At 39.3% G+C, this 22,691-nt stretch overlaps 1 protein-coding gene and 1 long non-coding RNA gene across 6 annotated transcripts in view; both read left to right on the plus strand.

Moving 5' to 3' along the window:
* Positions 1-22,691, plus strand: part of UVRAG (UV radiation resistance associated) — a 335,117-nt gene that overhangs the window by 125,968 nt on the left and 186,458 nt on the right. The gene's annotated exons all lie outside the window — the stretch shown is intronic.
* Positions 1,453-22,322, plus strand: LOC133226875 (uncharacterized). The gene is made up of 2 exons (XR_009729648.1): positions 1,453-15,905; positions 16,016-22,322. It is a non-coding gene; the product is annotated as an uncharacterized LOC133226875 (long non-coding RNA).

Below are 22,691 nucleotides of genomic sequence, written 5' to 3' on the forward strand. Positions count from 1 at the left end.
GTGTAGAACTCAGGAGGCTGCATGAACTTATGGACTAAAGACTACAATATTGTAAAGTCTCTTTACAATACTGTTGATGATTTTTTGCTTCAGTTCAGTCGCACAGCCTTATCCGACTCTTTGCGACCCTGTGGACTGCAGCATGACAGGCTTCCCTGTCCATCACCAACTCTGGAGCTTGCTCAAACTCATGTCCATCGAGTCAGTGATGTCATCCAACCATCTCATCCTCTGTCCTCGCCTTATCCTCCTGGCCTGTCTTTCCAAGCATCAGTATTCTTTGCTTATCAGTGACTAAAAGACTTAGGAGACATTTGTAAATGTGTGAGACTAGTAATGAACTGGTGATCCAATGGGAAGAAAAGGGATGAAAAAAGAGACTTGTATTGGTTTCCTTTTTTGGAACAGACTTCCAGAGTTTTAAATAGTAGCGTGCTAGTTGGAGCATGTCTTTGGAGACACGGCAGTAATTTTGATTTGTGTCCAGTTAAAGCTGCAACAAAACTGCCAATTTATGAGGAATTCTGTATTTGCTCATTTTCTTCAGATAGTAGGCCAAATGGAGAAATTTTTTAAGCTGATTCTGAAATACTGTACTAAAAACCCAAATGAGCAAAGTTAATCTTATGTATTAGCAATAGAGGATTGCAGGAAAACATTTTGGATTTTTACTTTCTAATACTAGTAATGAGACCATTTGTGTAAGTATAAATATAGCATGCAGATGTGACAAAGAGGATAACAAGGCAGTGTGGTACAGAGTGGAAAAGTGAATTGGAAGTTAGGAATTTGAACTTCAGTTCCTGGTTTCTGACTGATGTGATTTTGCGATTTTGGCAAATGTCTTTAGTGAACTGGGGTTCCATTTACATATTTAAAATGAGAGCACTGAATTAAAAGACCTCTAAAATAACTCTGAATACTAACATTATCATGGTCCTTTGACCATACAGATGACCTTAGTTGACAGTGAGATTTCCTAGTTACAGTTGACCCTTATACAGTGCAGGGGTTAGGGATGCTAACCTCATGCAGTTGAGAACTCGCCTATAACTTTTGGTTTCCCCAAAACTTAACTACTGGTAACCTAATGTTGGCTGGGAAGCCTTACCAGTAAGATAACAGTCAATTAACACATATTTAGGATGTTATATGTATTATATTCTGTATTCTTACAGTAAAGTAAGCTACAGAAAAGCATCCTTAAGAAAATAATATGGAAAAGATAATAAATTTACAACTCTGTATTGTATATATCAATACTGTAAGTTTACATTGTCTGTTTTCAAGATGAATCATCTGCCAGTATCTGCATCAGTGTTGTTTTACATGCTGCAAAACAGTGTAGATGTTACACGTATTACTAAAGCTGGACATGAAAAATGAAAAGGTAATGTGAAAAAAAATTCATATTTATTTGCAGGTTAAATGATCCATGCATTGATAAAGAAGCAGCAGCAATGATTGCTTTATGATAACCTAATATAACTGACAGGAGTCATCATGCCTAACCTATACACTCATGAGTGAGTCATTATAAATTTTTCATAGCAAACAATATTACAGTTTTATTCATAATACAGTATAGATTTAGAAAAAGGAGAAGCCAATGTGATATCCCTGAAGTCTTCAGGAAAGAAATAAAGAAAGCTCTTGGACTGGAAGAATTTTGAGGGTCTATAGAGTGGTATAAGAGCATGTAATAAGGATGAAGGGATGTTTATATAGCAGGAAGAGTCTCCTGGAATGGAAGGGACATCTTGTATATAGAGTGCAGGATAGTGAAATTCACACTCAGAAATGTTAATTTGGTGGCATAGGCTGTCTCGAGGCAGTGGCTTATTTTTAATGAAGCCTGAGATTGATGAGATTTAGACAGTATTTTTGGAATGAATATATACTACTTCAAATACATTCTTCTTGGTCCATCTTTCGTGCATTCAGGCATTTAAATTTATAAGCAGGTTGACCAGCATTAAAGATACAATCTATGTCCATAAGCCAAAAGCAAAGCCAAACAGTACAATTGTGGTAAGGCAGTTATATTTAATACTGCACTGGTACAGTGATTCCACCAATTGAGATAATTGGTCTATTCAGCATATCACACAAAGTTAATGGAGAAGCTGTTTAAATTAAAAACATTCTGGATTATGCATGCTGATTTTGCATCCAGTTACTTTACTGAAGTCTTTGATACTAATAGTTTGTCTTGACTCTGTAGGGTGTATTATGTAAGTTATAATATCCTTTGTAAATGGTGACAGTTTTGTCTCTTATTTTCTAAGTGTATTCGTCTTGCTTTTTGTACCTTATTACATTGGCTAAGCCCTCCACAGTGAGTATTCTGTTATCACATAGCAAGACATTCCCAAACTTAACAGTTGAAAACAACAATTTATTATCCTCAGATCCTTACAGTTCTGTGGGATGCCTTTAAGCTTAGCTTGGTTGTTTTCCCTGGAGACCTTTCAAGAAGTTGTAATGAGATGGCAGCTGTGGCTGGGGTCGTCTGAAGATTCATCTGGGCTGGATGTAATGGATGCTTCTTCACTGACATATTTGGTGTCTCAGCTGGGATGGCTGGAACAGTGGAGACTGGCCAACCATCTCTCTTTTCCTCCAAGTACTTCTGTGCATGTGCAGCTTCCTCACATACGGCATTCTCAGGGTAGTCAGATTTCTTACATGGAATTTGGTTTGTCCCAGAGTGAGTGTTTAGAGAGGGGAAGTAGAAATTAAGGGTTATGCCTAAAGGTAGCGGTAGCTCAGGGTCATTCCTGCCATATTCTGTTTGTTAAAGCAGTCACAGAGCCTGCCCAGATTCAAGGAGCAGAGAAATAGATTCTACCTCTTGGTGGGGAAATATGAAGACTCCATTGCAGGATGGGAGATATTATTGTGGTCATATATGGAAAATTCAGTTTGCCACAGAGGGCTTCCTTGATATTCTGACATTTCACCATTGATTATAAGTTGGAGTTTTCTGATAATTCCTTTTATCAAATAAGAAAGTTTCTATGTCTAGTATAACTAAGGATTTTTCTCAGGAACAAGTTTAGTGTTTCTTGTTTTCCTTTGTTCTATTAATGTAATGAATTACCCAGCCTTAAGGATGTTAAAGCATCTGTATTATCCTGGGATAAATTTTAGTTGCTTATGATGTATTTATTGACACTAATATTTTATTCTTTACAGTTTTTTATAATTGAGGCAGACAGTTTTATTTTTATGTGTGCTGTTCCTGTTCAAATCAAAACTGGTAAAGGTTAAACTAGCCTAAAGTGAATAGAGAAGCTCTGTATTTTCTCATGATGTGAGGCAATTTATGTAATTTAGATTTAGGTGGTAGTTCTCACATATAGAACCATTAGGGCCCATGGTCTCTCTGCCTCCACAAGGTATTACTCTTTGGTTACCTTTCTGATTTCTTCATGGTTATTAATCTATCCAGATTTTTAATCTCTTGTTGTGACAACTTGGTAATTAATAGTTTTCTAGAAAACCATTTACTTCTTTTTTAGTTTACTGGCATGAAGTCATATATAGTATCACTTTTAAGTTTTAAAGCCTTGCCTGCATCCTAGTTTGCCCTCTTTCTTGTTTCTAATTTTGAAGTGCTTTTGTATGTACTTCTTCAAATATGTGTATTGTACAATGAATATATTTTAAATTAAACTTACATTTTAGCACATGGATGGTATTATGAAAAAAATCTGGGAATGATTTAGCCTGCTTTTAGGCCAACTCTGGTTGTTCTTGCCTGAAGTGAGTTTTCGAGATGTAAATTGGAAATTCACAGAGTTGATTATTGTTCTATAACTTTGACTTCATTAGTGCTGCTTGTTAGTTTTTGAGGACACATCTTGGTTAGACCTGACACAGTCATTATCACATGCTTTCACACCACCTACTGTCTTTCAATAGGACTTTCCCACCCACGATGCTGCCATTTACTTTTCCATGAGGGTATGTTGATTTCATAAGTAGCAGTAGTGTTCTGTCTTATTTAATGCCATTACAAGGAGACTGTGTGTATTCTTCTCAACTATATGCACAGTCTAGACGGAGGAATGTAGAAGCAAGCTTATAGACCTCTGGTCTTTAGGGAAGCTATCATATTTAGTAAACCCATCAACAAGTATTTTAGTGATTCCCATGTGTCCAAAACTGCTGTAGGTGCTATGAAGATACAGAAGATTTCTCAGGTGTTCAAAGTCCACAGCAGTTTGGCTCTGATCAACCTTCCCAGATTCAGTAATGTTGCCTTCATGTGCCCTTTGCTTTAGCACACTACCTATTCCTGTTTTTCACATGCAGTGCTCTCTGCTCCCTTAATGACTTTGAAAAGCTATTCCCAATATCCTAAATGACTGTTCTCTTACATACAGTTGTCAAATTCATACCTACCCTTCCTTCAGATTGAAGCTTAAATCCCTTCCCTTTAATGAGCCTTTCCCCAGAAAGTTAACTCAGACTAATGTGTCCAGTTTGAAAGGGTAAGTAGATTTGTAGATCCAGATAATAACTCTAGTAGTGTCTTTGGCAAGCTATGTATTAAAAACTCAGGGAGAAATAAGAAGGATAAGCTAGATGATAGTAAAGATAGGAAGATTTGTAACTGCTTAATGACTTATCAACCTAGAGGGAAATTTCTAATGGCATAGTGTAGGGCTCTGTTTTAATCTGCACTGTGCTTAGTCTCACAGTTGTGTCCGACTCTTTGCCACCCCACAGACTCTAGCCAAGCTCCTCTGTCCGTGGGGATTCTCCAGGCAAGAATACTGGCGTGGGTTCCCATGCCTTCCTCTTGGGGATCTGCTCAACCAGGGATCAAACACAGCTCTCCCATGTTGCTGGTGGATTTTTTACAGTCTGAGTCATCAGGGAAGCCCTCTGTTTTTATCTAGTCTTGTTCAACATGTTCATTCATTCAGCTATTTACTCACTGTGTATTTATTGAGTACTACAGGTTGGAAACAAACCTCTGTCCACAGTTCTTCAGGCACTCTGTCTATCAGATCTAATCCCTTGAATCTATTTGTCACTTCCACTGTATAATCATAAGGGATTTGATTTAGATAATACCTGAATGGTCTAGTGGTTTTCCCTACTTTCTTCAATTTAACTCTGACTTTTGTAATAGAACTATGGATGGAGGTTCGTGACGTTGTACAGGAGGCAGTGATCAAAACCATCCCCAAGAGAAAGAAACGCAAAAACGTCAAGTGATTGTCTGAGGAGTCCTTACAAAGAGCTGAGAAAAGAAGTGAAAGGCACAGGAGAAAAGGAAAGGTATATCCATCTGAATACAGAGTTCCAAAGAATAGCAATGAGAGATGAGAAAGCCTTTCTAAGTGATCAATGCAAATAAATAGAGGAAAACATATGATCCACCAATAGAATGGGAAAGACTAGAGATCTCTTCAAGAAAATTAGAGATACCTAGGAGAAGGCAATGGCACCCCGCTCCAGTACTCTTGCCTGGAAAATCCCATGGACTGAGGAGCCTGGTAGGCTGCAGTCCATGGGTTTGTGAAGAGTCGGACATGACTGAGTGACTTCCCTTTCACTTTTCACTTTCATGCATTGGAGAAGGAAATGGCAACCCACTCCAGTGTTCTTGCCTGGAGAGTCCCAGGGACGGGGGAGCCTGGTGGGCTGCCGTCTATGGGGTCGCACAGAGTCAGACACGACTGAAGTCATAGCAGCAGCAGTAGCAGGGAATATTTCATGCAAAGATGGGCTCAATAAAGGACAGAAATGGTATGGACCTAACAGAAACAGATGATACTAAGAAGAGGTGCCAAGAATACACGGAAGAACCATGCAGAAAACATAACCATGATGGTGTGATCACTCACCTAGAGCCAAACATCCTGAAATGTGAAGTGAAGTGGGCTTTAGGAAGCATCACTACAAAGCTAGTAGAGGTGATGGAATTCCAGCTGAACTATTTCAAATCCTAAAAGATGATGCTGTGAAAGTGCTGCACTCAATATGCAGCAAATTTGGAAAACTCAGCAGTGGCCACAGGACTGGAAAAGGTCAGTTTTCATTCCAGTCCCAAAGAAAAGAAGTGCCAAAGAGTGTTCAAACTACTGCACAGTTGCACTCATCTCATGTGCTAGCAAAGTAATGCTCAAAATTCTGCAAGCTAGGCATCAACAGTACGTGAACTGAGAACTTCCAGATGTTCAAGCTGGATTTAGAAAAGGCAGAGAAACCAGAGATCAAATTGCCAACATCCGTTGAGTCATAGAAAAAAACAAGAGAATTCCAGAAAAACATCTACTTCTGCTTAATTAACTATGCCAAAGCCTTTGACTGTGTGGACCACAACTAACTGTGGAAAATTCTTAAAGAGTTGGGAATACCAGACTACCTTATTTGCCTCCTGAGAAATCTGTATGCAGGTCAAGAAACAACAGTTAGAACCGGACCTGGAACAACAGACTGGCTCCAAATTGGGAAAGGAGTACATCAAGGCTGTATGTAGTCACCTTGCTTATTAACTTACATGCAGAGTATATCACACAAAATGCCGACTGGAGGAAGCACAAGCTGGAATTAGGATTGCAGGGAGAAATATCAATAACATCAGATATGCAGATGATAACTACCCTTACGGCAGAAAGCAAAGAGGAACTAAAGAGCCTCTTGATAAGAGTGAAAAAGCTGGCTTAAAACTCAGCTTTCAAAAAATGAAAATTATGGCATCCATTCACATCACTTCATGGCAAATAGATGGGGAAACAATGCAAAGAGTGAGACTTTATTTTGGGGGCTCCAAAATCACTGCAGGTGGTGACTGCAGCCATGAAATTAAAAGATGCTTGCTCCTTGGAAGAAAGCTATGACCAACCTAGTCAGCATTTTAAAAAGCAGGGACATTACTTTGCCGACAAAGGCCCATCTAGTCAAAGCTGTGGCTTTTCCAGTAGTCCTGTGTGAATGTGAGAATTGGACTATAAAGAAAGCTGAGTGCTGAAGAATTGACGCTTTTGAGCTGTGGTGTTGGAGAAGACTCTTGAGTGTCCCTTGGATGGCATGGAGATCCAACCAGTCCATCCTAAAGGAAATCAGTCTTGAATGTTCATTGGAAGGACTGATGCTAAAGCTGAAGCTCCAGTATTTTGGCCACCTGATGCAAAGAACTGACTCATTGGAAAAGAACCTGATGCTGGGAAAGATTGGAGGCAAGAAGAGAAGGGTATGACAGAAGGGTATAAGGTGGTTGGATGGCATCACTGACTCCTTTGATGGACATGAGTTTCAGCAAGCTCCAGGAGTTGGTGATAGACAGGGAAGCCTGGCGTGCTGCAGTCCCTGGGGCTGCAAAGAGTCATACTCGACTGAGCAACTGAACAGGTTGGAAATTGCAATATGCTGGGGGTATAATGGCAAACAACAGAGACATAGTTCTGCCCTTTAGGACATCATGATCTGAGCATTTAAACTAAGATGCTGGGAGGGATTGGGGGCAGGAGGAGAAGGGGACGACGGAGGATGAGATGGCTGGATGGCATCACTGACTCGATGGACGTGAGTCTGAGTGAACTCCGGGAGTTGGTGATGGACAGGGAGGCCTGGCATGCTGCGATTCATGGGGTCGCAAAGAGTAGGACACGACTGAGCGACTGATCTGATCTGATCTGATAGAAACTTATGCAGAATGAAAAAAGTTAGCTAATACAGTGATAATGTGGCACCTGTAGAGATGGTGATTATTTTGTATAACAGAATCAGTATATAAAATGATCTCTGGGGAATGGAAGGTAGATTATATTCAGCCCAGCTTTAATTTCAAGTTGGAATTTAATTGCGATAAATTAAGTTCCCAAACAAATTGTACAAGAAGAGGAAGACTTGACATATGGACACAGTCTGAGTGAAAAAGACATTGAACCTTTAATCAGCAGTCAAGTCAGTGTTAATGATCAATGGAATGTGATTGCTGGAAAAAGTCAGGCTCTCTTACTAGACACATATTATAGTGTCTAGAATGAGAAGTGCTAGATCTTCTCTGCTTTGTTTCAGGCAGACACATCTGAATTGCTATGTTCCTTTAGAGAAATCACTCTGTTAGAGGGCTTTTGAAATCAGAAATTTGTACTCTAATCTTACATGATTTGTAAACTTTAAATAAATGTTTTCAGGATTTCTCTGAAGGTCCAGTAGTTAAGACTTCACAATTCTACTGTAGGGGACGTGGGTTCTAGCTCTGATCTGGGACAAAGATCCCACAAACTGCGGAGTGCAATAATAATAATAATAATAATAATAATAAAAGTTCTCAAGGCAGTTCTTCAGGAATTTATGATTGATACACTTATAAGAAAACATGAGTAAATATCAGTCAACGAATATTTCATAGAATCCGAGGAAAACAGAACCATAAGAAATCTTCAAATAGCCATCTGTTATATATCATTTGCTGTGCTTTGAAAGTTTAAGAGAAAGGGTGAGATAGGCGCCTCCCTACTCCTGAGGGATGGAGGGGAAGCTGCACAGTGGCGGTCTGTGTCAGCACGGCGGGGAAGCTCAAGAGCACAGACACTAGTAAGGTGTGGGTCTAGGTTTTCCAGGAGTGTGGAATCCAGTGCTGGAGAAAGGCGGTAAACAGATGATCACAGCATAATATGAATTGTAGATAGAGCCATGCTCCCAGGGTTATTAAGGAGGACAGCAGCTGAGATGAGGGGTAGCCTTATCAAATAGTATCTATTTCTGGGCTTCTCCCTGAATTCTTCCTCTTCTAGAAAGGAATTTCCGCGTCGTTTTGTACTAGGCAGTACCCGGGTCTTCTCACACTGCAGCCCAAGTGGTTTCCCCCGCCTCCCCCTCCCCCACTGCTTGGTTTGTGGAATCTTAGTTTCCCAGGGCAGTGGGAGCACAGAGTCATAACCACTGGACCACCGGGGACTTCCCAGCCCAAAGTAGTCTTAAGTTTAAAACATCTATTTGATCAGGTCTCCCACTTTAAACTTTATCCCGTGGCTTGGGAATAAAACTCCTTAGCCTGATCTGCCAAGCCTTCATAATCTAACCTCTGTCTACCTTTAAACCCTCGTCTCTTGCCATCCTCTCCCATACAGCCCTGTGCTCTAGCCTTGCTAAAGGTACCTGCAGTTGTTGAAAATGTTATGCAGCCTTTTTTTCTGTTTTTGTATTTGCTTTTCTTTTTATCTGGAATATCTTTCTTTTTTTCCACCTAGCTAATTCTACTCCTATTTTTAGTATCAGAGTAGTTTTTACTTCTTCTTAAAAGAAGAACTGTGGTGTTGGAGAAGACTCTTGAGAGTCCCTTGGACTGCAAGGAGATCCAACCAGTCCATCCAAAGGAGATCAGTCCTGGGTGTTCATTGGAAGGACTGATGTTAAAGCTGAAACTCCAATACTTTGGCCACCTGGTGCGAAGAGTTGACTCATTTGAAAAGACCCTGATGCTAGGAAAGATTGAGGGCAGGAGGAGAAGGGGACGACAGAGGATGAGATGGTTGGATGGCATCACCGACTCAATGGGCATGGGTTTGGGTGGACCGGGAGTTGGTGATGGACAGGGAGGCCTGGCATGCTGTGGTTCTTGGGGTCACAAAGAGTCAGACACGACTGAGCGACTGAACTGAGACCTTTACTTCTACTCGACACAAGCCCTAAAACAGATGCCTCTCCTTTTTGCTCAGCTGTCACTCTGTACATATCTCTACCATAGTACCACACTATTATAATTTTTTACATACCCATTTCTCCAGAGTTTGTGCATTATGAATATAAGGTGTATCTCTGATCTGCGTACTTCCATTACCTGACACAGGGCATGGGCTCACATTTAGGCACCTAAGTGTTTGTTGACTGAACATGTGAATATTGCTGCTGCTGCTAAGTCACTTCAGTCGTGTCCAGCTCTGTGCAACCCCACAGATGGCAGCCCACCAGGCTCCCCCGTCCCTGGGATTCTCCAGGCAAGAACACTGAAGTGGGTTGCTATTTCCTTCTCCAGTGCACAAAAGTGAAAAGTGAAAGCAAAGTTGCTCAGTCGTGTCCAACTCTTAGCGACCCCATGGACTGAAGCCTGCCAGGCTCCTCCGTCCATGGGACTCTCCAGGCAAAGGAGTACTGGAGTGGGGTGCCATTGCCTTCTCCAGAATATGTGAATAAATAGTCTGTTTCTGAACTGACAGACTCCAGTGACTTAAATCTCAACACCAGACTCAGTGTTAGCAACATGGAAGGTGCTCAGTGTGAAGAGAGGATGAATGAATAAATTAAAATATGGGTTGAGTCTTATCAGACAAAGGATTAGGCTAAAGATGTATAAAGTACAGGTATTATCTTGACTAATGTGATAATGTGCTCTGTAAATGAAATAATGAAGAAATGACATTTGAGCTGACCTTGAAAGCTAGGTAGACAAGATTTGGTTGGAAGAGAGTACCGATTTTCTATTGATGGGTAATAAATTACAATAAATTTGGTAGCTTAAGACAATACTATGTTTAATTTTGTGGTTTTTTTTTAGGTTAGAAGTTTGGAGCATTGTGGTGATTCATGACAGTTGTATCCAGATTTATTTGACTAGAATTCTAAAAAAAAATGTTGAAAATTTACTCTGGAAAAAATTATAGTCATAGCCTTTTAAGTCAAAATCCTTCAAAAAAATCCTCTTATCATTGATGGAAGGTAATATAAACATAACTAGAAGTTCATATATGTTCATTACCTTTAGATGTATACATAAAGGAACTATATATAGTTATATATATATATAACTATAATATATATTATTATATATATATTATATTATATGTTATATATATATGACAATCAAGCCATAACTGTTAAAATTAGCTATAATTTAGATCCTGGAGTAAAACATTTCATGTCTATCAGAGATGAAGAAAGGTAAAGTGGTTAAGCCTAGCTGTATTATACAGCACTAGACTCTGATGCTGGGAGGGATTGGGGGCAGGAGGAGAAGGGGACGACAGAAGATGAGATGGCTGGATGGCATCACCGACTCAATGGACGTGAGTCTGAGTGAACTCCAGGAGTTGGTGATGGACAGGGAGGCCTGGCGTGCTGCGATTCATGGGGTCGCAAAGAGTTGGACACGACTGAGCGACTGGACTGAACTGAACTGAATCTTTTAAACTGCAAGTTTTTGTTATAGATTGTAATGTTTCTATAGTTGTCTCCAAGGGAGTTTAATTACAGACATGTATTAGAGCTTCTGTCGGAGAAGGCAATGGCACCCCACTCCAATACTCTTGCCTGGAAAATCCCATGGACGGGGGAGCCTGGTGGGCTGTAGTCCATGGGGTCGCTAAGAGTTGGACACAACTGAGCGACTTCACTTTCACTTTTCACTTTCATGCACTGGAAAAGGAAATGGCAACCCACTCTGGTGTTTTTGCCTGGAGAATCCTGGGGACGGGGGAGCTGGGTGGGCTGCCCTCTATGGGGTCGCACAGAGTCGGACACAACTGAAGTGACTTAGCAGCAGTAGCAGCAGCATTAGAGCTTCTGTAATTGCAATAAACAGAGAACTTTGTTACTATCTCTCTTAGCCTGTGAGAAGAGAAACCTGGAGTATTGGACTGTTTTGCTGGTTGGGACAGTCTTTAGTCTTTATATTCTGTTTCCTGATCTAGAAAGATTGTCAACATGTTACAAGATGCATAGTGATGTGGTGATATCAGACTGTGGATATAGCTCTGTGAGGCAGACATTCTACAGGCTGGGCAGATAAACTACAGTTTGTGTGTGTGTGTGTGTGTGTGTGTGTGTGTGTGTGTTCAGTTGCTCATTTGTGTCCACTCTTTGCATCCCCGTAGACTGTAGCCCACCAGGCTCCTTCTGCCCATGAAATTTTCTAGGCAGGAATACTGGAGTGTTTTACCATTTCCTATTCCAGGGGATCTTCCTGACCCAGGGATCAGGGCCATGTCTCTTGTATCTCCTGCATTGACAGGTGGCTTCTTCACCACTGTGCCACCTGGGAAGCCCCTAAGCAACAATTAGTACTGATCAAATGATGAGCAGGGTTACTTTTGGTACCAAGTTGAGATTGGAATTGAAAAGAGCAAGAGTTGAATTTTAGAACCATTTAGGAATCTATTCATTAGGTAGAAGATGATGAGGGCAGTAGGCATAGAGCGAGGTGAACAGATTTGAAATGGCTTTAATCAAGTTCTTGTTGCTAAATCTGTAGATACTGTCTAGGTCTCAGGTTACTTGACTTTATGACAGTGATTATTGCCTCCTGGAGACAGTCTGTTACTTTGACTGCTGTAACACCAACTCTCCCAGCTGTCCTTCTGCTCTGGAATTGTGGGCCAGAATTTTTTGCAGCTTCTATTTCTTTATTTCTAATCCCTTAAAAATTGATGTTCCTCGGAATTCTGTTCTAGGCTCTGTTCTCTCTCATTCTCACAGTCTTACAGAATGATGTCATTACTTTCATAGCATTAATAACCATCTGTGTGTTAATGATTGCCATATTTTTATCTCCAGCCAAGATCTGTCTCCTAAGCTCCAGATCCTTACATTCAACCCATATTCAACACCTCTTCTCAGATGTTACGCAGGCGCCTCAAACTGAAAGTAGAACTTTACTCTCAAATTGCTCATCCCCCATCCTCCCTTTCAATAAATACTACCACCCTTTTCCTGGTTCCGCAAGCCATACATCATTGATCGTTTTCTTCTTTTTCTTTTGCAGTATAATTTATATAAAATAAAGAGAATGTAAATGTACAGTGTGATGAGTTTGATACATATACACACCCGCATTGTCATCATTCAGTGAAGATATAGAATATTTTTCATTCTCCAGGAAAGTTCCCTCATATCACTTTGCCAGTCATTCTTATACCTTTGCCCCAAACCCTGGCTGAGTCACTGCTCTTATTGCCTCCTCATTTATTAGCTTTTCCTGTTCTTGAACTTCTTATAAATGGAACCATATGGTATACTTTTGTTCAGCATACTTTTGCAATTTATCCATATTGTTGTATAGATCAGTTCTCATTTCAGTCACTCAGTCCAACTCTTTGTGACCCCGTGGACTTCAGCATGCCAGGCTTCCCTGTCCATCACCAACTCCCATAGTTCACTCACAATCATGTCCATTGAGTCGGTGATGCCATCCAGCCATCTCATCCTCTGTCATCCCCTTCTCCTTCCGCCTTCAATCTTTCCCAGCATCAGGGTCTTTTCCAATAGTTGCTTCTTCACATCAGGTGACCAAAGTATTGGAGTTTCAGCTTCAACATCAGTCTTTCCAATGCGTATTCAGGACTGATTTCCTTTAGAATGGACTGTTTGGATTTCCTTGCAGTCCAAGGGACTCTCAAGAGTCTTCTCCAACACCACAGTTCAAAAGCATCAATAATCTTCAGCACTCAGCTTTCTTTATGGTTCAACTCTCACATCCATACATGACTACACGAAAAACCATAGCCTTGACTAGATGGACCTTTGTTGGTAAAGTAATGTCTCTGCTTTTGAATATTCTGTCTAGGTTGGTCATAACTTTTATTCCAAGGAGCAAGCATCTTTTAACTTCATGGCTGAAGCGTCTGCAGTGATTTTGGAGCCCCAAAAATAAAGTCTCTCACTGTTTCCATTGTTTCCCCATCTATTTGCCATAAAGTGATGGGACTGGATGCCATGATCTCGGTTTCCTGAATGTTGAGTTTTAAGCCAACTTTTTAACTCTCCACTTTCACTTTCATCAAGAGGCTTTTGAGTTCCTCTTCACTTTCTGCCATAAGGGTGGTGTCATCTGCATATCTGAGGTTATTGATCTTTCTCCTGGCAATCTTGATTCCAGCTTGTGCTTCATCCAGTCCAGCATTTCACATGATGTACTCTGCATATAAGTTAAATAAGCAGAGTGACAGTATATATCCTTGATATACTCCTTTCCTGATTTGGAACCAGTCCATTGTTCCATGTCCAATTCTAACTGTTGCTTCTTGACCTGAATACAGATTTCTCAGGAAGCAGGTAAGGTGATCTGATATTCCCTTCTCTTTAAGAATTTTCCACAGTTGTGATTCACATAGTCAAAGGCTTTGGCTTAGTCAGTAAAGCAGAAGTAGATGTTTTTCTGGAACTCTCTTGCTTTTTCAGTGATGCAGTAGATGTTGGCAATTTGATCTCTGGTTCCTCTGCCTTTTCTAAATCCAGCTTGAACATCTGGAAGTTCACGGTTCATGTATTGCTGAAGCCTGTCTTGCAGAATTTTGAGCATTACTAGTGTGTGAGATGAGTGCAATGTGCGGTAGTTTGAACTTTCTTTGGCATTGCCTTTCTTTGGGATTGGAATGAAATCTAATCTTTTCTTGTCCTTTGGCCACTGCTGATTTTTTCATATTTGCTGGCATATTCAGTGCAGCACTTTCACAGCATCCTCTTTTAGGATTTGAAATAGCTCAGCTGGAATGCCATCACCTTCACTAGCTTTGTTCGTAGTGATGCTTCCTAAGGCCCACTTGATGTCACGTTCCAGGATGTCTGGCTCTAGGTGAGTGATCACACCATCATGATTATTTGAGTCATGAAGATCTTTTTTGTATAGTTCTGTGTATTCTTGCCATCTCTTCTTAATATCTTCTGCTTCTGTTAGGTCCATACCATTTCTGTCCTTTATTGTGCTCATCTTTGCATGAAATGTTCCCTTGGTATCTGATTTTCTTGAAGAGATCTCTAGTCTTTCCCATTCTATTGTTTTCCTTTATTTCTTTGCACTGATCGCTGAGGAAGACTTTCTTATCTCTTTGCTGTTCTTTGGAACTCTGCGTTCAAATCAGCATAAGTTTCCTTTTCTCCTTTGCCTTCAGCTTCTCTTCTTTCCTCAACTATTTAAGGCCTCGTTAGACAACCTCGTCAGACAACTAGGTCAATCATTTGTTCCTTTTTATCTCTGTGAGTGGTTTTTCTGTGAAAAACCAGTTTGCTTATGCATTATCTTGTTGATGGACATTTGAGTTATTTACCCTGTGTATAGAATAGGTTGTTATTGTTTATTTTATATATAGAGTGTGTATCTGTCAATCTCAAATTCCAAATTTGTCCCTCCTATCCCATTTTCCCTTTGGTAGCCCATAAATTGGTTCCTGTGTCTGCGAGACTCTTTCTGCTTCGTAAATACGTTCATGTGTATCATTCTTTTTAGATTACACATGTAAGTGATAGCATATGATATTTATCTTTGTCTTTCTGAGTTCACTTAGTATGATAATCTCTAGGTCCATCCATTTTTCTGCAAATGGCATTCATTCTTTTTAATGGCTGAGTAATATTCCACTGTATATATGTATTACGTCTTCTTAATCCATTCATCTGCTGATGGATATTTAGGTTGTTCCATGTCTTGACTGTGAAATAGTGCTGCTGAAAACACTGGGGTGCATGTATCTTTTTGAATTAGAGTTTTCTTCGGTTATATGCCCAGGAGTGGGATTGGTGGATCATATGACAACTTTATTTTTTTAAGAAATCTCCATACTGTTCTCTGCACTTCCCAAGTGGCACAGTGGTAAAGAACCTGCCTGCCAATGCAGGAGCCTTGACTTCTTAACCTCCAATCCTTGAAACAGTACTTGGATGTATTTGTTTAGGTGTTTTTTAATTTCTCTCAGCAGTATTTTCCAGTTTTCAGTGTACAGATTTGTCACATCTTTTATTAGGTTTGTTCCTAGTTATTTGTTGAAATTATGTAAAAATAGAGTTGGACACAACTGAGCGACTGAACTGAACCAGTAAATTTGTGTGTATTAACCTGGAATCTTGCGATCTTGCTTATTTTTTAAAAAATGTATTTGGCTTTATTGCATTATTGTTGCCCACGTGAGATCTTCATTGCTTCCTGTGAGGTGTTCGTTGCGCCAAGTGGGGTCTTTCGTTGTGGCCCGTGGACACTCTACTTGTGGCCCCTGGGCTCAGCAGTTGCAGTGAACAGGCTTAGTTGCTCCATAGCATGTGTGATCTTAGTTCCCAAACCAAGGATCAAACCTGCATCCCCTGCATTCAAGTTGGATTCTCAACCACTGGACCACCAGGGAAGTCGATTAGTCTTAGTCTTGCTAAGTTTATTATTAGTTTGATTGTAGATTAAAATTTTTTTCTACGTACACAATCATATAGCATCTGTGAGTAGATATTTTTGCTTCTTCCTTTCCTTTGTTTATGACTTTTTAATATTGGCTTATTACAACAGCTTGAGTCGAGTACAGTGTTGAATAGAGGATGAAAATAGACATCTTTTCTTGTTTCTGAACTCAATCAGGTATTACCTGCAGACTTTTTGTATTAACCCTTTATCAGATTGAGGAAGCTCTCCTTTTTCCTTAGTTTGTTGAGTTTTTTTGTTTTAAATCATTAGGTATTGAATTTTATCAGATGCTCTTTGGGCAGCATCTTTTGAGATAATGATTGGTTTCTTTTTGTCTTTCATTCTGTCATAATTGATTTTCACATGTTAAGTCAACCAAGTCAACCTTGTATTCCTCAGATAAATCCACTTGATCAAGATGTATTATCTTTTTCATATACTTCTAGATTTGATTTGCTAATTTTATTAATGATTTTTGTATTGTCTGTAATTTTCTTGTAATGTTTTGGTATCAAGGTTATCCTGGCCTGTTAAAACAAATCCAGAAGCATTCCTTCTTCTTTGAAAGATTTTTATTAAGGCTAGTATTTCATCAGTGAAGTCATCGGAATGTAGTTTTCTATGTGAGATGGTTTTTAATGATAAATTTAGCTTTTTAAACTGATAGCAGCTATTCAGGTTTTCTGTTTCATTAGTTTGGTTTGGAAACTTTTGGTTTTTAAACAACTATTTCATCTAAATTGTTAAATTTATTGGCATATTGTCCATAATTTCCTTTAATTCCTTTTAAATGTCCATAGGATCTGTGGTGATAGTTTCTCTCTTTCATTCTCCATGTTGGTAATTTGTTTTCAGGCATCGTTTTTTGTATCTCTCTCTAACTTTTCACATCTACATCCTTTCTGTTCCTGTTTTAGTTTAGGACAGTGCCTGAACTTTTGGTAGGACTATTAAAGTAACCTCACACTAGCCTTCCTGTTTATAGTCTGTTTCTCTGTATCCCAGTAACCTAGTTACAGAAGGTAAGATCTTTCTAAAGTACAAATGTAATTAAGTCTTTCTTGGCTTACAACTTTTTAGTAGTTTCTTAATACCTTACAAATAAAAATCTAAGCTCCTTCATATGGAATACAAAATCATTATTGATAAAATATCTATTTCTCTGAATAGAATCCTGTTTTTCCCATGTAGTCTTTACCTTTTCATCTCTCCCTGCAAGCCATAGGGAGCTATACTTCACTGACTTTCTAGTTGCTCTAATTTGTCACTCAACATCTTAAAATTGAATGCAGTAAACAAAAACTGTTTCCCACTTCTCCTTTGCTGAGATTATTGTTAATATCTGCTAGGTATGAGCTCAGTATTTATTTGACATAATACCTTTTATTCTGTGTATCTTTACTTTCACAGCAAAATCTAGCTGCAAAACATTATTTTTAGCACACTTTCAATTTTGCTAATATCTCAAAACATATTGAGATAACATGTATCTATTTGCTCTAGCCAGAATACCTGTCAAGCAGCTACTTGATCCCCTCCTCCCTGCACCGGTGGTGATGAGTTTTATCTCTGCTTGATAGTCTTCATGTTGGTATTGACTAATCACCCAGATGACTGGATGGTTTATATTTCTATATAGTACCATTTTACAGTTCACAAAATCAAGAGACATTCCTTTGAAACTGGCTAAAGCAGTTGGTTTGGAGGTAAAGCAGTTGTTTCTTTTCTTGTCAGGTCTTCAGCTCTTCACCCCCAGGGGAATCAGGATGTCCCATATTATGTTTGAAAGCCTAAAACATGTCAAACTTTTATTCTTCTGTTGAGTTTGAAAGGGGGGATGTTATTAGCTCCGTCTTGATGTAGCAGGGGCTCTGAAAGTCTGTTTGGATAACACTGAAGATTGGAGGAAATGTGACTCTGTCTGTGTGTTTTAAGCCCCTAAGGTAAGATCAGAAAGCGTCTGGGGCAGTGAGAGCCAAATAGTTGAAGTCATACATTAATTATGGTCATGAATCATTTTTATTTTTAAAGTCTTTACCATTTGACAAGGTTGTTTGCATAGTACTAGTGAGTTTTAGGCAGCATTTTCCCTCCTTTTAAAGTAACAGGTTATTTTGTTGATTTCTACTCTGGGTTGATAATGCCTATCAAATTAGAATTCTGATAACATTTTTAGTAGAAATTGCTTGTTTCTTGCCAGAATGAATGGTCTTTAATTTATATGATTTTTATTTTGAATATATTTTGAAGTTATAGAAAACTGTCACTTTAATCTTTTAACTCTTTCACTGATATCCACTGTTGTTCAGTCACTAAGTCCTGTCCAACATTTTGCGATCCCATGGACTGCAGCACGCCAGGCTTCCCTGTCCTTCACTGTCTCCTGAAGTTTGCTCAAATTCATGTCCATTGAATCAGTGGTGCTATCTAACCATCTCATCCTCTGTTGCCCTCTTCTCCTTTGCCTTCAATCTTTCCCAGCATCAGTATATCAATATCAATAAAAATAATCAAAATTTGGGGACTGTACTTTTATATACAGGCATTAGTCGACATTCAGTCAGCAAAATGTTTTGTGCTACATTCTGTGCTAAGCACTGGGAATGTAAATGAAAAAACGTGTTTGTTTCTTTTTCTCAGAAGGATCTAGTAAAGAAATAGAAAAGGCAATAGACAGCTGCCATAAAATGTGGTTCTATCATCTTCGTTAGTGTTAGTGTCTGTATGATGTCGTGGATCCCCATAGGAAGAAGTACCTCTGCCTGCCTGGGATAGTTGGGGAAGGCCTTTGGAGGAGAATGTATACTTGAGCTGCCATTTAGTGGATTTAGGGGTGTACTTGTCTGTTAAGAGTGAGGGAAACTTGTAGGCAGAACAGCTCACTCAAAGGTACAGAAGGAAGAAGTGGCATGATGTGTTTGGAGAGTTGCTAGGCATTCATTGTTGTTAGAGTTGTGGGTGCAAGGGAAGAACAGCAGAAAATGAGGCTGGGGCCACATCACAAAGGGCCTTTCCTTGGTTTCATATTTCTTTAGTCACCTTTATAGGAGAGTATTGCTCTTAAGAGAGTGTACACCTGCACACACAGAGCAAGAGTCAGTGGGATGGAGAATAGTCTCCTCTATTGGATTCCTTTGGGGTCTCGAGGAAGTTGCAAAAGAACTGATCTCATGAGCAATCTCAGAAGAGTTGCTCCTTTTTAGATCACCTGAGAAGTCCTCACTAACTATCAGGCGGTTTCTGAAAGTGCAAATAATGTCTTGACTCTTTTTAGTGCAAGGTGTCATAATAATAATGTTGGCAGAGGTATTGATGTTACCAGCTCCCTCACAAAAATTAACATCGTCCTATATAGGGTAACTTTCATGTTAGGAGAGTTCACCGGTTTTATTCATTTAAAAAACTGAAGTAAAACTTCCTTAGAGTGAAATACTTAGATCTTAAGTTTAAATTCTGTGTGTACCTGTGCACCTCTCACCTCAACCAAGAGACGAAACATTTCCATCACTTCAGATAGTTGCTTTATTCCCTTGGTCTCTCCCAGTCAGTCCTGCCTGATACAGGCAAGCAGCCACTCTTAATTTCTGTCATCATGGTTTGGTTTTACCTGTTCTTGAACTTTGTTTAAATGGAATCATATAGTATGTACTTTTTTGTTCCTGAGTTTTTTCACTCAACCTAGTGTTTTGAGGGTCATTCATATCGTTGTGTATATCAGTGTTGTGTTCCTTTTTAACGCTGAGTAGAATTTCATTAAATGAGTATACCACAGTTGGCTTATTAATTCTCTTGTTTGATGGACATTTGGGTTGTTTTCTGTGAACGTTCTTATAAATATCTTCTAGTGAATATCTTTTTATATTTCTTGAGTAGATGGTAAGGAGTAGAAATACTGGGTCACAGGTTAGATGTGTGTATAACTTTATAAGAAACAGTTTTCCAAAGCGATGACGCTGTTTTACCGCCAGTGCAGGCAAGTCCTACTTGCCCCATGTCCTTCTAGCATTAGGTGTTATTTTAATTTCAGTTATCCTGTCAGGTATGAAATGGTATTGCATTACAATTTTAATTTTAATTTCCATAATGACTAAGATTTTGAGCACATTTTCCTATGCTTATTGTCTTATATCTTACTGTTTTCATAATTTATTTTTGGTTGTGCTGGGTCTTCATTGGTGCATGTGAGTTTTCTCTAGTTGTGACGTACAGGCTCCTCATTGCGGTGGCTTCTCTTCTCGCAGAGCACGGGCTCTTTTATATCTTCTTTTGTGAAGTGTTCCACTCTTTTGCCCATTTTTAATTAGGTTGACTCTTTGTTACTAATATGTAAGAGTTCTTTATATACTCCAGGCATAGTACTTTGTCGAATTGATGTTTTGTAAGTATTTTCTCCTAGTCCACGGACTGCTTTTATATTTCTTAATGGCATCTTTAGATGAACAGAGTTTGTTTTGTTTTTTTTTTTGGCAATGCCTGATTTATTCATTCATTAACTCATTAAATGAATAAATTAGGCATTGCCAAAGGAAAAAAAAAAAAAACTCTGTTCATCTAAAGATGCCATTAAGAAATATAAAAGCAGTCTGTGGACTAGGAGAAAATACTTACAAAACATCAATTCGACAAAGTACTATGCCTGGAGTATATAAAGAGGAGAGTGAAAAAGTTGGCTTAAAACTCAACATTCAGAAAACAAAGATCATGTCATCTGGTCCCATCACTTCATGGGAAACAGTGGAAACAGTGTCAGACTTTATTTTTGGGGGCTCCAGAATCACTGCAGATGGTGACTGCAGCCATGAAATTAAAAGATGCTTACTCCTTGGAAGAAAATTTATGACCAACCTAGATAGCGTATTGAAAGGCAGAGACATTACTTTGCCAACAAAGGTCCGTCTAGTCAAGGCTATGGTTTTTCCAGTGGTCATGTATGGATGTGAGAGTTGGACTGTGAAGAAAGCTGAGCCCCAAAGAATTGATGCTTTTGAACTGTGGTGTTGGAGAAGACTTCTGAGAGTCCCTTGGACTGCAAGGAGATCCAACCAGTCCATTCTGAAGGAGATCAACCCTGGGATTTCTTTGGAAGGAATGATGCTAAAGCTGAAACTCCAGTACTTTGGCCACCTCATGCGAAGAGTTAACTCATTGGAAAAGACTCTGATGCTGGGAGGGATTGGGGGCAGGAGGAGAAGGGGACGACAGAGGATGAGATGGCTGGATGGCATCACTGACTCGATGGACATGAGTCTGGGTGAACTCCGGGAGTTGGTGATGGACAGGGAGGCCTGGCGTGCTGCAATTCATGGGGTCGCAAAGAGTCGGACACGACTGAGTGACTGAATTGAACTGAACTGAATTTATTCATTTTTAATTTTATGGTTAGTGCTTTTGTGTCTTCTCTAAGAAATCTTTGCCTTTCCCAAGGTTGCAAGAGTTTCTCCTTTGTTTTCTTCTACAGTTTTTATGATTCTAGCTTTTATATTTACTATGATATTCTTGAGTTAATTTTTTGTGTGTGTTGCTGTGAGGTTGGGAATGAAATTCATTTTTTCCCTATCCAGTGTTTCCAGCACCATTTGTTTACAAAGTTTTCCTTTTCTATTAGTCTCCCTATGTTCCTTTGTCCAAAACCAATTGACCATACATGTATAGGTCTGTTTGTATACTCTTTATTCTGTTCCATTGATCTATTTTTTGATCCTTATAGTGAAATCGCTCAGTCGTGTCCAATTCTTTGGGACCCCATGGACTGTAGCCTGCCAGGCTCCTCTGTCCATGGAATTCTCCAGGCCAGAATACTGGAGTGGGTAGGAAGATACCCTGGAGAAGGGTATCTTTCCAAGCCAGGGATTGAACACAGTCCTTCTGCACTACAGGCAGATTCTTTACCAACTGAGCCACCAGGGAAGCCCAAGAATACTGGAGTGGGTAACTGTTCCCTTCTCCAGGGGATCTTCCCAATCTAGCAACTGAACTGGGATCTCCTGCATTGCAGGCGGATTCTTTACTGTCTGAGCCACCAGAGAAGCCCATCCTTGATCCTATACTAGTACCATATTGTTTAATTGTGTAGCTTTATATAAAAGGAAATCTTGAAATCTGGCAGATTTAAAGATTGGTTTATCTCTTCTAGATTCTTTGTTTTTCTGTATAATTAGTAGTATCAGCTTCTTAATTTCTACAAAAAGAAACACACACACAAACAAAACCTGTTGTGATTTTGATTGTAATTGTGAAATTATTGACCCACATACAGAAATATAACTGAATGTTTGTTGAACTTATGTCTGTGACATTATTAGTTCTTGTAGTTGTTTTGTGGATTCCTAATGATTTTCTACATGAAAATCATATCATCTGTGAATTAAGAAAATTTGAACATTTTAAATAGGTACATGTACACAAAATATATAAACTATATTTGAAGACAGATACCAAGAAAAGCACAAACCCATAATTAAAACAACAAAAAAAATAGCTCTTAATTTTTCAGTGCTCCTTGTTTCAAAAGGTCTGCTGCTTTAATTCAGTCTTCTTGGAATTATCGTTAATTTTTTTTTTTTTTTCT

This window comes from Bos javanicus, chromosome 15 (assembly GCF_032452875.1).
Source record: "Bos javanicus breed banteng chromosome 15, ARS-OSU_banteng_1.0, whole genome shotgun sequence".
In the NCBI taxonomy this organism is placed as follows: Eukaryota; Metazoa; Chordata; class Mammalia; order Artiodactyla; family Bovidae; genus Bos; species Bos javanicus.